The sequence below is a fragment of the Cibotium barometz genome, chromosome 54 (genome assembly GCF_041138505.1).
Source record: "Cibotium barometz isolate CiBa-2024 chromosome 54, ASM4113850v1, whole genome shotgun sequence".
NCBI lineage: Eukaryota > Viridiplantae > Streptophyta > Polypodiopsida > Cyatheales > Cibotiaceae > Cibotium > Cibotium barometz.
In genome coordinates, this window is record NC_141099.1 from 39,012,288 (window position 1) to 39,026,733 (window position 14,446).

At 40.2% G+C, this 14,446-nt stretch overlaps 1 pseudogene; it reads left to right on the top strand.

Moving 5' to 3' along the window:
• Positions 1–393: 393 nt before the first annotated feature.
• Positions 394–1,327, top strand: LOC147608133 (uncharacterized; annotated as a pseudogene).
• The last annotated feature ends 13,119 nt before the right edge of the window (positions 1,328–14,446 follow it).

Below are 14,446 nucleotides of genomic sequence, written 5' to 3' on the forward strand. Positions count from 1 at the left end.
ATTAAGCATAACTTCAGGTACAGATGGCAAGCTGATCAGTACACAAGGAGTGTCTCAAGAAATTCCCTACAAATGACATAGTATCTATAATTCAAACAGCAAAATGAAATATAGTCCATGCATTGGCACTCAGATCAATGCACAATCCTTGTTCACATTACATATAGGCATAGTACAAAGCAACGACCAAAGCATAATCAAGGAGATGCATTTCTTTATCTCTAATGATAAGAAGCAGGATACTCTCTTTGTGCAACATTGCTTCCAACTTCATAATCGGTTGCTTGAAGACCAAGGTTTGAAATTTTGAAAGCATTGGGTGTGGCTTCACAGTTTAAAGTTGCCCGACCATTCTATTTTGTTGGTCGCTTTTACAAACTGACAGGTGTGGACATGCCTTGGAATTTTTTTGCTTCAGGCCATGGCAAGGGAGAATATGACGGTGCTGGTGCAGTAGTGAAGAGGACATTAACACAGGAACAACTTAAGTTTGATGGTGTAGTTCTTCAAAATGTTGCTAACATTGTAGCTTTCCTAACAAAAACTATGTCTCATGGTGCAAGTAGCTCGTATGCCTGAAGTACTAGCAATGGTCCCCAAATTCACCAAAAATTTTGGTTAGTAAGTGCAAATGATGTGGATAGGTCTAATGCATGGGGCTGTGCAACACTCAAGGGGACACAATCCCTACATTCTGTGTGTGGGTTTTGCAAACTAGACCCGACATAGTTGAAAACAAGAAATTTGGCTTGTTTCTACAATGCATGTATAGCTGGTCATTGGAGATCATGCTCTAACAAGTAGTATGTCCAGGAATGGTCACATATTGTTCTCAAGCCTATAATAACAGAAGGGTTGGACATGGAAGATATGCAAGAACTAATCAATATACTAGATAGGGTGGCTGAGTTTGAAGATGAGAGACCCATGTTTGAGGGATCATTGGATATGCTTGGCCAATTTCTTATCGAGGGAGACAGCTATGTAGTCAACGCAGAGGCTAATAACGTAGAAGGAGTAGATTTCTATGTGCTAAAATGTGTAAAATAAAGGTGGAAGACAGAGGAAGTTCTTAAGGACACTTGGAAAAACAAGTGCGCTAGAGGCACATATGTTGTCAGAGGTCTTTATTATAAGCAACAAATGGAGAATCCCAATCACTACAAACTACTCGATGTGACAAGGGTGTGAGCCACACATATTCTCACCTAGTTAGGTCAATCAACTTTGACATGCCCCCCTTGTGGATGCTGCCTCTAAGATGTATTATTTATCCCCTCAACTTCATGAGTCCATTTACAATGCCATGCCATATGAGGCTGCTTGAAAACTTTTCTATGTATCCTTTTTATATAGTAACCTTTCTTTGAAACCTTGCAAAAACATTGTTGAGAGAGTCTCATGTGCAATCAAATATGTATGCAGGTTCTCATTTCTTAAACCTGATTTGTTAAATCTGATTTGTATGCAAGTCATTTCTTAAATCTGATTTGTGGAGGTTGTCATTAGCAAAACCTTTGCAAAGTCTCAAAAAAGTGAATTCTACAATCAAATGTGTGTAGGTGTCATTTCTTAAACATTTACATTGTCTCAACAAAGCAAAGAGCTAATATAGCCTTCGTGATGTGCTATATTGCATGATAGGCATGTGGTATATGCTGGCATACCTGCTCACATATGACTACAACATGTACACATATCTGGTCTGGTTGTGCTATATAGCACAGCACCTGTACTATATAGCACAAGACAGTGTACAATCTAACAAGAAGAGTGTCTTTGTGCACCATGTCTAGTTGTGCTATATAGCACAATACATGTTCTATATAGCACAACACAGTGCCCCTCTCACTCTAAAGTTCACCATGTTTGGTTATGCTATATAGCACAATTCTTGTACTATACATCACAACACATTGCCCCTCTCACCCAAAGTTCACCATGTCTAGTTGTGCTATATAGCACAATTCCTGTACTATATAGAACAACACAATGCCCCTCTCACTCAGTTCACTGTCTAGTTGTACTATATAACACATGTAATATACAGCACAACACAGTGCACAAGACATAGAACTAGGGATTAATCAAGAAAAAATAGCATAGACAAAACAAGATCCAATTCTAGTTGAGCCATAAATCGTATAATAACTTCGCCAGTTGTATTATATTCAAGTTAATGGTTGTTACAAAAATGAGGGTGTATACAAAAAGGATAATGAGGGTGTATACAAAAAGGATAATGGGGGTGTATACAAAAGCCTCCTAATGTAGGACTTGGTTAGTGCTTACATATTTCATTACCTTCGTTGCTGCAAGCGTACATAGTATTCGATGACAGCAGCAAATACCTTATCCTTAGGATTATACATCATGTTATCCCGTGCATAACATCAGGGATCCTTAGCACACCTCCACTTGACCATCCATGGAAACAAGGTCCCCGTCAAGAATTCTAGCTCTTGAGATTCATCCTCCAGTTCAAATGAGGGTGGACATATACAACATTCCCAGGGGTTCTTCATGCTTTTGTACCTATTATCCATCATGAAATCACCAGGGATCCGATGATCGTGGTCGCCATGTGTTATCCGTCATAATTAATTGGTAAGATTAATACGGATAAGTGATGTTAAGCATAATCTTAACTAATACGTGATTATAGAGAAACAATCATCAAGAATATAATCTGCTGCATATGCACAACACATACAGAACATGGCAAAGATTTGCACACATAGAAATCATAGACGAGATAACCTCATTGGTTTATTCATGTGCTTCTTACAATTTATAGTAGGTGTACAAGCACCGCTTAACATTCCAATACAACTGATTGCGACTATTCATTAATTGTCCATACCAGCGACCACCCAATACACTTGGCACACACGGTGGACTCGTGAACCCACATTACATACTAAAAAAAAAATCTTCCTCGTCTGAGAGTAAATTCACAGATGCCTACATGGACGTCGCAACAGCACCGCCTTAATGGTCCTCTTGTTGTTTGCTGTGAGGTCTCAGAATCCAAACAAGAAAATCTTGCAGCTCCTGCCATTCCTGCAACCACTGCAATGGGTGCGGTGCTGAGGGATCCACTCGAGCAGGTTCACTCCGAATATCTGGCAACCTAGCGAACTGCACATGCTGTAAATACTTTCTAGAGAGAAAGTCATTGGCTACCTCCCACCAAGGCTGTAAGATCCCAGACCCCGCTGTGCAATGAATTTGGTGGTGCTAGCAGCAGAAGTAGTACTTCTTGCGTGGGGCAGGGTCCCACACTCGGAGCCTCGCCCACGGATATCCAGACAAGAGACTAATCCATCGGTTCTTCCAAAACCAAACTCGGAAAAACTTCCCTTGCCCAGAAAGCATGGGTGATTCCTCTAGGGTAACTTTTCTCTAACGTAGTCAAAAGCCTTAACTAACTGAACTCATCTGACCGAACCCGTAAGTCCCATAGTCAGATCAGGGAAAAAGACTATACTTGGATCATAGAGACCAATGCTTTTTTCCTCATTGAGAGGCAGAGCCGTTGATTCTTTTCCATAGAACAATTTTTATCCAAGATTTACCTCATCTATCATACTATACAGAAATTGAGTCTCGATTTATGGATCCATCAGTCCAACCTAACCCCATCTAGTCCCATGGGTTAGCCAACCACCCAACCACTGTGATGGGATCCAATTAGGAATCTGGTTAGGGAAAAAAGTTCCCAGGCCCCCTAGCCGGATACTCATGCAAACATAAAACTAGTCACACCACTTACACACCCAATATGAACTTGCCTTTTTCACAGATTCAACAATCTTTAAAACAATCATTTAATGAAACCATAGAGTTACTGATCATAATCCTCTAATTATCCAGTTGAATCCTAATTTCTAATTCCTTCCTTCATCGATGTACCTATGGCATCATTGGCAACCAGAACGCTCACCACCTGTTCACTCAGGGGCCTTTTCTATAGTTCCTAGCTCATAGTACCTGGCAATATAATCACATAAAAATATCGAGATGGAATCTCCATTGAAGATTAGCAAGATCAACCAATAGATCCATATAAAAGAGACATGGACTCATCCGTTGAGGACCAGCAAGGTCAATCAACCAGATCCATGCCCGAATTCAAAGAAAACAACTCTTACTCCTTGTTCTTCCCCGACGTACTCGTGGGTATCTTCGGCGACCCAAAGCTCGAGCACCGTATGGTCCAGCACCCTCTAGGATCCTTCGCAAGTCACCTAGCGCTTCACTCATAGGCCGCTTCCTTGGTCCTATTAAGAGACTAAGGCTCTGATACCATGTTGAGAAAACGTAAGCTCTATGGAGCTCGTGTGGTAGGAATTCCAAGATCTCACTCAAGATCAAATTCTTTAGCTTGGAACTCAAAGAGGGAGATGGCATTGGAGCCTTCATCTCTCACTTGAAGGGCCTTATGGCTCAACTTGCATCAATGAATGCAAGAATGGATGAAGATGATGCAGTGGCTGTTTTGCTCAAAGCGGTCAAAAAGGTGTACCCCACTTTAGTCACCACCCTGAAGAATATTCCTAATCCCACTCTCGAAGGAGTCATTCAATCATGTCTTGACGAAGAAAAGAGGCCAAAGGAACCAGGTGAATCTACAAGTGCAACCACTTCATCTGTAAGGTTCCCCCCCTTTTCAAAAATGGGAGAAACGCTTAAGATAGACCACTAAGTCTTGTCTTAGAGAAAATTTCCTACTCATCGACACCTTGACCATACAGAGATTCAAGGATACGATTCATAGGTAAGACCTAGTTCTATCCCGCAGGGGAAGCGTGGTCTTCTAAAAATCAAATCACCCATAGAGTAATTGATCATAAGTTAGACAACTACTAGTCTTGATTCCTAGAGACAACGCTTTTTTCCTCATCCATGCAAGGCACAGCCGTTGGCCTAGTCTTCTAGAATAGAATTGCTCGAGAACCTATTTATCTAACGTAGGGCTTTCACTTAATATGTTGGAAAGCTACCCGACTAATCGGGTCCACCCGTCCGTAGGATGGTGCCGTCGGGGCATTCCATCCTCCCACTTTCCACCCTACTCACGCGTCAATTTGTTTTCTAATTAATCCTACCACACTGTTTGACATAAACAAACATGTTCCTTAATTAAGGCCCTTTCACAAGGTTTATTAAAATAGCCTTTGCCTTTTTCCACAATACAATAATGCCAAAGATAAGATTTATAAAAATAAAGTTTAAACATGAATCAATTTATACAAGCCAAACCGGCTCTCTTATTCTTTTCCTTTATACCGCCGATGATCTAGAATTCGGCCTTCCAGCCTCCACATGCTGGGCAAAACCCTACGGGACCATACACCTCATCGTCGGCCGCTGGCGAGGACTCAAGCCGGCCTGTCGCCCTCTCAGGCTCCATCGCTCGATCCTCCCGCCCCTCAGAGGGATGTCTGCGCACTAGGGTGGGCTAATTCACCGCACTAGCCTGGGCCCTCAGAACTAGGCAGCATCATCACAATCACTTGCCTCAATCGGCAAACCTCATTCTCCCAATGGTATGAGGGATACCATGGGCCAACTCCGGGCCTTACTAATGTCTCCGCCGTCCGGCTATACAAGCACAAGAACGGGGCAGCGTCAAGGCAGGGAGAAGTTGTACCTGTACGTTAATTTAACCAAGATAACAATCCATTTACTCACTAAATCATAGGATTAGAATCCATGTTACCTTCTTTAAGAAAACAATTCTTTTCTCACACAGATTTTAGCATTTCAACTTGAGATTGCGATAAGACATTCTTTATTAAGACATATGCTGTTGTTTAAAAGAATACAAACTTTAAATGGTAAATCAATCAAATAGATCACTGTAACAATCAATAGAGAAGCCGGGGCCATACCTCAACCCCTAAGAATGATATGTAAATAAAAAACAAAATCTGTATATACCTTATAGAAATTTGTCGTTTATCGTTGTCTTTGCTCGTATTAACAAGAGCTTTAGAACTTGACATATGAGAATAGAGTCTTCGAATACCTTGTCTTTTGATTGAAATCATCCAATAATCTCCAAGCTTTATCTTCACTTACTCATACTGTGACTCTTCTCTCTTTCTAAGGTCTATGGCAAAATAGCCTTCTCTTACAGGACTACGGTCTACTATTCTTTCTCTACAAGAAAAGCTATGGAGTTTTGGTCTCTTCCTTCGAAAGACCATAGCAATCTAAGCTTCTTTTCTAAGATATTAGATAAGAATGAAGGGATATATGCATCTCAAACTCTAGGATTACCTTGAGGCTACTTGCTGTCTTCTCACAGTTTTCTCTATGAACAGACCCTGACAGAAACAGAAAACTGTTTCGGCCATAACTCTCTGATAAAAACTCAGAATATGGTCATATAACCAGTCAAAAGAACGGGAAGGCATCTGGTCTACAAGCCAGCGCGGGCAGAATAGGCAAAAACGTCTGTATATAGCCACAAACGCACTATCTTTAGAAACACATTGTTTTTCCACATTTTTAGTATGCATGGACTCTAAATGTGTAAAAGTACTCTAAATATGACCTCTTATCACTTAAACTCGAAATTCTATTTTTGGGGATACTTATCTCTTAATAGAACTATTCTTATGTTCTTATTTCTCTTAGGATTTTTGGAGCTAATATTTTTATTCTAACACTTTTCTAATGTTTCTAGCCTTATTGTCTCACTCTTTCTAATTACACTCTCTTTTCTTATTGAAATCTATATTAAAAGAGACACATACATACATGGCTTGGGAGGGACGTTACATCATCGAATATCGAACATGCCTTGTCACATCAAGTGATCAAAGTAAGATGTGTCCATTGCAAAAAGGTGGGTCATTTGGCCAATAATTGTTGGATCAAATATCCCAACAAAATGAAATGTAACAAGTGTAAACAAACGGGGCATATCACTTCTAAATGTCCTACCAAAGAGTCAGAGGCTAACTTTGTATCAGCCTCTACCTCTTCTGAGCATTTGTTTTAAAGCTCAATGTAATCACACATATATTCCAAACCTTGTACGCCTAATGTTATAAAGGCATCCTATGTCCAATACCACCTATTCCATCCTTCCATAGTTGGTATTGAGGGGGGGTATTAAGAGACTAAGGTTATGTAGAAGGGTGAGAGAAGGGTGTGAGTGTGAATGGACTTGAGGTCCACTTGCTCACCTATTTAAAGGTGAGGCCATAAGGCATTTTGTATGTGAGCAAAGCCTAGTTGTATTAATAAACAACTTAATAAGCAAGAGTTTGTTCTTGTACTTTTTGAGTCTCTCCTCTCCACACACTTGATTTAACATGAGCACCACGTTTTCTCAACAGGTCCCTCATCCACTGTACCGGAAGCTCACCATTTAATCAAATCGATGCTGGTCAAGACCTCCGGCCGACCTTGCTACGCGGGACGTCCTCCGATGACTCTCCGTCAATAGTTGCAACTTTAACAGATAAGTCTCCATGACCTCATTCACAAGACGGTAAAAACGCTTCCCCAGCATTCTTGACATAAAACAGTCATTTAAAAACAGATTTCACAAACAAATACAGTTCCAACAATATTTCCATCTTTTCTCATTACTCCGCATCATTTCACATTAGACCCCATCTTTTTTTCATCTTACCACAATTTTATTTTCATCACATCATCGATCCCTATCACATCACATCATTCCTACATCAAATCACATCCAATCGCATCATCCACACATCAATCCACATCATCCATACATCCATCCACACGTCAATCCACATCATCTATACATCCATCCACATCAATCCACACATCAATCCACATCATTCAAACATCCACGCACATCAATTCACATTATCCACACATCAATCCACCTCATTTATATATCCATCCACATCATCCACATCAATCCACATTATCCACACATCAATCCACCTCATCCATACATCCATCCACATCAATCCACATTATTCACTCATCATACACACACCAATCCACATCATCCACATCATTCACTCATCATACACACACCAATCCAAATCATCCACATCAATCCACATTATCCACACATATCTTCCATACATCCATCCACATCCATCCACAAGTCAATCCACATCATCCAAACATCCATGCACATCAATCCACATTATCCACACATCAATCCACCTCATTTCATAAGCAATCCCACTATCCACACATCAATCCACCTCATTTCATAAGCATTCCCATTCTCATCTAATCACATCTTTTTCTATCTCATATCTTATTTCCTTGTTTATCCTCATCAGATCTCACCCACTTGCATCTACCCATATATCTCATCACTTCGCATACATTAACATCTATCTAGTTTACATCGCATCTTATCACATTCATTTCATATCACATCTCATTCATTCACATCCTGATTCACATGCTAACACATTCATTCATGTCCCTTATCGTTCATTCACATCCCGATTCACATCACATCACATCCATTCACATCTCTTATCATTCATTCACATCCTGATTCACATCACATCACATCACATCCATTCACATCCAATATCATTCATTCACATCCTATATCATTCATTCACATCCCTTATCATTCATTCACATCCTGATTCTATCTCATCACTTATTTCCTCATTTATCCTCATCAGATCTCACCCACTTGCATCTACCCATATATCTCATCACTTCGCATACATTAACATCTATCTAGTTTACATCGCATCTTATCACATTCATTTCATATCACATCTCATTCATTCACATCCTGATTCACATGCTAACACATTCATTCATGTCCCTTATCGTTCATTCACATCCTGATTCACATCACATCACATCCATTCACATCTCTTATCATTCATTCACATCCCGATTCACATCACATCACATCACATCCATTCACATCCCTTATCATTTATTCACATCCTATATCATTCATTCACATCCCTTATCATTCATTCACATCTCGATTCATATGCTATCACATTCATTCACATCCTATATCATTCATTCATATCCTGATTCATATGCTATCACATTCATTCACATCCCTTATCATTCATTCACATCCCGATTCATATGCTATCACATTCATTCACATCCTATATCATTCATTCATATCCTGATTCATATGCTATCACATTCATTCACATCCTATATCATTCGTTCACATCCCTTATCATTCATATCTATCCAATTTACATCACATCTCATCGCTTCAGTTCTTGTTCATATCCATCACATTTACATCCACATATATTCTCCCACATACATCCTCATCCATAATTTCACATACACATCCACATCTATCCTTTCACATACATCCATATCCATACTTATCACATACACATCCACATCTATCCTTTCACATACTGTTAGGGCTCTACTTACAGTACCATAGATTACTTTACTTTGTTTTAGTTTTCAAGTTTGGCAATTCCTTTTTGTAAGTCTTTTTGCAAAATACCTTAGTCAGACTTTTGTTATGTTTTGGGGACATTTCGATGAAGGAATGCAGTTATAACTACTTGTAACTGATGCGGGCTTTTAATCAACCGCACTATTGTGTTTTGGATATGATGAATTAAGGAGTTCCGTCTGCGCTCTGTAATGGCATTCGGACTCATTTCTGTCATCCACATGTGTATTTCTGATTTCAGTCTTACTTCCATGTATCCGAATTAGGTTTAGTGAAAGTCTGATTTGAGTCGAGAATATACACTGGCGATCCTGCGGGTTTCTACTTTGAAACGGGTAGATTAGGAACAAACCTAGGGTTTTTCGAGGATCAGAGGTTTTTTTCTATATGGATGGGTTGCTATATGATTTCCGAAACTGGGTAACAAATGAGGAGGAAGTAAATGCTTATGCAAAAATATTCTTCAATCAGAATTTCTCTGACCTTCCTAGAGATATTATCTCCATCATCAGGAAGAAGGTCTGGATTCATCAGGTTCGGGATTTGATAGGCAGAAGGAGAATCATATCTAGGGATTTGATAGGTAGAAGGAGAATCATATCTAGGGATTTGATAGGTAGAAGGAGAATCATGTCTAGGGGTTTGCAGTATGTCTTGAATGCTCATTATGAGTATTTGTTTTTACCAAGGCATTCTTGAAGCTTGAGGTGATGCACGGAATGCATGAGTGAAGAAAGCAGAAGGGTTTCTAGGGTTTATTTCACAAGATCACGGTCCAGAGGTGGACAACAAGAAAATGATTCAAAGGATAATGATTCAAGTTAGTTATAGGAGGACAGTCCGCAAGAACACCGGAGGACTGGGCAAGGGGTGTTGCTCAATTGGTGGGTGTTGCTGCGGTATGACCATTGATTTCAAGAAAGTGGTTACAGTTTGATCCTCTTTTGCTAAAAAGGAAACCTAAACCTAAGGTAGTTCCAATAGCACTCAGAATGGCACATCGAGGGGCAATCGCTGATCTCAAAGTCAAGTTTGAAAAGTTCAAGGGGCCGAAAAAGAAGGACCCTGATTGTCATGTTGCTGAATTTGAAGCAGCTTGGCAGGCTAGCGGATTCGCTGGAGTATATGGTGATGATGACAAGATGCATCAGTTCAAGGCTACTTTTGGAGGAAACGCTATTGAATGGTTTAGCCATTTTGCCCCAAATCACTTTGCAACATACAATGATTTGAAGGGAGCATTTTTGGCTAGGTTCAGAAAGGAAAAGACATCGAATGATGTGTTGCGCAAGATAAAGAGAATTGAATAGAAGAAGATGTTGGTGCAGGATTATGCTCAGAAATTTACCCAGTTAGTTAATAGATTGGAGGTGGCAGAAAGACCAAGCCCAAAAATGTTAGCTAGATACTTTTTGAAGGGTTTGAGGAAAACCATAAGGTCTGCAGTAGCCAGTGTGGATGTGGCTGCAGGAATGGATGATCTAGTAGAAACAGCTGCTAGAGTGGAGAAGAGATATGGTACATTGAAGGATGACTCCGACAGTGATTCGGACAGTGATTCAGAGTCCGAGTCGGATTCTGATTCGGATGATTCTGAGGATTTTGATTCAGATTCAGATAGCTCTGATGATGAAAAGAGCAAATCAAAGAAAAGGAAATCTAAAAAGAAGCATAAAAAGACAAAGAGGAAGAAAGACAAGAAGAAGAAAAAAGAGGAGGAAAAGAGCAAGAAGCAAGACAAAGGGACTCAGGAATTGGATAAGTTAGTATCCCAAAAGATAAAAGAAATGGGAATTTCATCATCTGATAAACCTCACTATCATATTTGTGAGAGGGATGGTCATCTAACATCAAACTGTTGGTATAATCCACGGTATAAAGGTCCAATTCCAGATCAGATTCAGAAGCAAAGACAGGAGACTCAGGCAGCAGTGGTGCAAGTTGCCCCAGAAGTCCAACAGAGAGGAAATCAAAATTGGTATCCTCCAACTCAGGATTATAGAAATCAATGGAGACCTCCAAACAAACAATGGAATAGAGGAAGAGGAAGAGTTCCTTGGCGGAATGAATGGAGGAATAATTGGAATGAGTATGATAATCAAAATCAGGCTCCACATCAACAGCCTAGACAGGAAGAGAATCCTGCTCCATAGGTTAACCTTGTGTTAACAGAAATTCAGCCTATGGTGAGTCTGCCACATCGGATATCCTAGAGAGTGAAGGAAGGAAGTGTTTACAAGAGAAATCAGTGTCAGCAATGCAAATGGCATGTGACTGTTCCAATTGTGTAGAGAAAGAAGATAATGTTGACGTGATGGCAGTAAACCAGATCTCAGAAGTTGAAGTCTCCATTGGATTGGGAGGAACAAAAGGATGTCCGAGAGCAGTCATCAGAATAGTTGAAGAAGATACAGAAGAAGAAACAAGTAGCTTGGGAAGATGAAAAGAAGAAGGATGAGGTTGGTTCAGTTTCACTCTTTGAAGAATTACTGCATACTCCTTTAAATATCACTTTGGATCAATTGCTCAACATAGTGCCAATATTTAAAGACAAAGTGATAACTGCAAGGAAGAGGCTAGAAGCATTAGAGGTAGAAGTATGCAACATGTCACCTGGAGATGTGGATTGGAGAGTTCCTACCATAAATCGGAAGTTTCAGGGGAAGGACTTTACTAAGGTTTTATTAGATGGAGGCTCCGGAGTGAACATCTTACCTGAAGGGGAGTTTCTAAAATTGAAGCAGATGGAGTTGCAACCAGCTCCTTTCCAAGTGCGGATGGCGGATCAGAGGAAGGTCTAGCCTATCGGGATGTTACGACACCAAGAGGTACTGATTTCTGGTTTGTCATTCAAAGTAAATTTTGTGGTCTTAAAATTGGAAGACACACGGGGAGCTTACCCAATGTTATTGGGGAGACCTTGGTTCTGCACAGTAAAACTTAAGCAAGACTAGGAGAAGGATGAAATTGCTCTTAAGAAAGGCTCCAAAACAGTGAAGGTTAGCATGACTGATAAAGCAATTTTAGCAAAGGAAATTAAGCCTCTATATGCTCAAGCAATCAACTTGGCATTGGAAGTCACAGATGATGATGAGGAAGAGGATTATCTTAAAGCAAATCCGACAGTAGTGCCTATTTTTGAAGTGGATGTCCTTGACATTATGGACAGGTACTGGTTCATAGGGAAATCTAATCTTCATTGTGCTCAAGTGGAGTTGGAAGGTCCAGAAGGGTCCAACCTGAAGGAAATCTCAAGGGAGGAAACAACTTCTCAGATTTTGGATGTTCAGAGCAAGGACTCTGAAAAGGATGCTGGAGAAGCTATTAAGCAGGCCGAGGCATTGTATGAACTTACTTTGGGAAAGAGTTCTAGAGTAAAAGAAGATGAATTGCAAGATTTAGATCTGGGTACAGTGGACAATCCAAGGATTGTCAAGGTTAGTGTGCACCTGGATTCTGATTTTAAGGAGCAATTGAAGAAGTTGCTGCAGGAATTTATTGATGTGTTTGCTTGGGACTACACTGATATGAAAGGGATGGATCCACAGATTCATCAGCATCAAATTAATCTTAAAGAGGATGCTGTACCAGTGGTGCAACAGCGTTACCGCATGAATCCGAATTATGCTCGACAAGTGAAGGAGGAATTGGATAAGCTCCTAAAAGCAAGGTTTATTAAGCCAGTGAATCAGGCAGCATGGCTTTCCCCCATTGTAGTAGTTTCGAAAAAATCAGGAAAGCTGAGGGTTTGTGTGGATTATAGGAAGCTGAATGCAGCTACAATAACTGATCCATTTCCCCTGCCATTTGTAGACACATTGCTTGATGATGTTGCTGGCCATGAAATGTATAGTTTTCTGGATGGATTCTCAGGGTATAATCAGATTAGCATGGCAAAAGAAGACATGGAGAAAACTGCATTCATAACAGAGTGGGGAGCATTTGTGTATACAATGATGAGTTTTGGGTTAAAGAATGGCCCCCGTCTTTTTCAAAAGCAGCATTCAAAACATTTGAGCCATATCTTACAGATTTCATGAGGATTTTCATGAATGATTTCTCAGTGTTTGGGAAACAGTCATTGCATTTTGGAGCATTTGAGGAAACGTTTGCAAAGATGCAGGCTGTTTAGAATGTCCCTGAATCCATTCAAATGCGCAATAACAGTCCGCAGAGGAAAGCTGTTAGGACATATTATTTTAGCAAAAGGAATGCTGGTTGATCCCGACAAGATCCGAGCAGTTCAAGAAGCTCAACCTCCACAGAATCTAAAAGAGTTAATGAGGTTTTTGGGTCAGATTAAATGGCATTGATACTTACGCTATCTGGCAGATATTTGTGCTCCATTGTCTCATCTCACAAAAAAAGGCATTCCATATGTCTGGGGAGAGGCACAGAAGAATGCATTTGAAATTCTAAAGAAAATATTGGTGGTAGCACCAATATTACAGCCACCAGATTGGCTTTTACCTTTTCATGTGTTTGTAGATGCGTTGGACGTTGCAATCGGAGCTGTTTTAATGCAAGAAAAGCAAAAAGGATGGTACCGGCCTATCTATTATGCAAGTAAAATGTTGTCACTAGCTGAGAAGAATTACACAGTGATTGAGAGAGAAGCTTTGGGCATGGTCTATGCATTAAGGAAGTTCAGACACTATTTATTGAGCAACAAAGTGGTTTTCCATGTTGACCACCAAGCTTTGCTATATTTGGTGAAGAAGCCCCAGTTGACAGGAAGGCTGGCACGATGGATGCTCTTGTTGCAGGAATTTGATTTTACTATTATTCATACTCCAGGCAAGTTACATGCAATTGCAGACTATTTGAGTTGGATTGAGCATGGTGAAGCAGCAGTTGGAGTTTCAGATCAGATTACCAGATGCCAGTCTCTATGCTGTTAGGACTTTTCAAGCTGAAAGCTTGTATGATGAGATGTTGAATTTTTTGCTAGATGGAATGCTGCCAACACAGATGACAGCGGATCAGAAGAGCAGACCTTTTCTAGTCATTGCAGGGTGTTTGTAC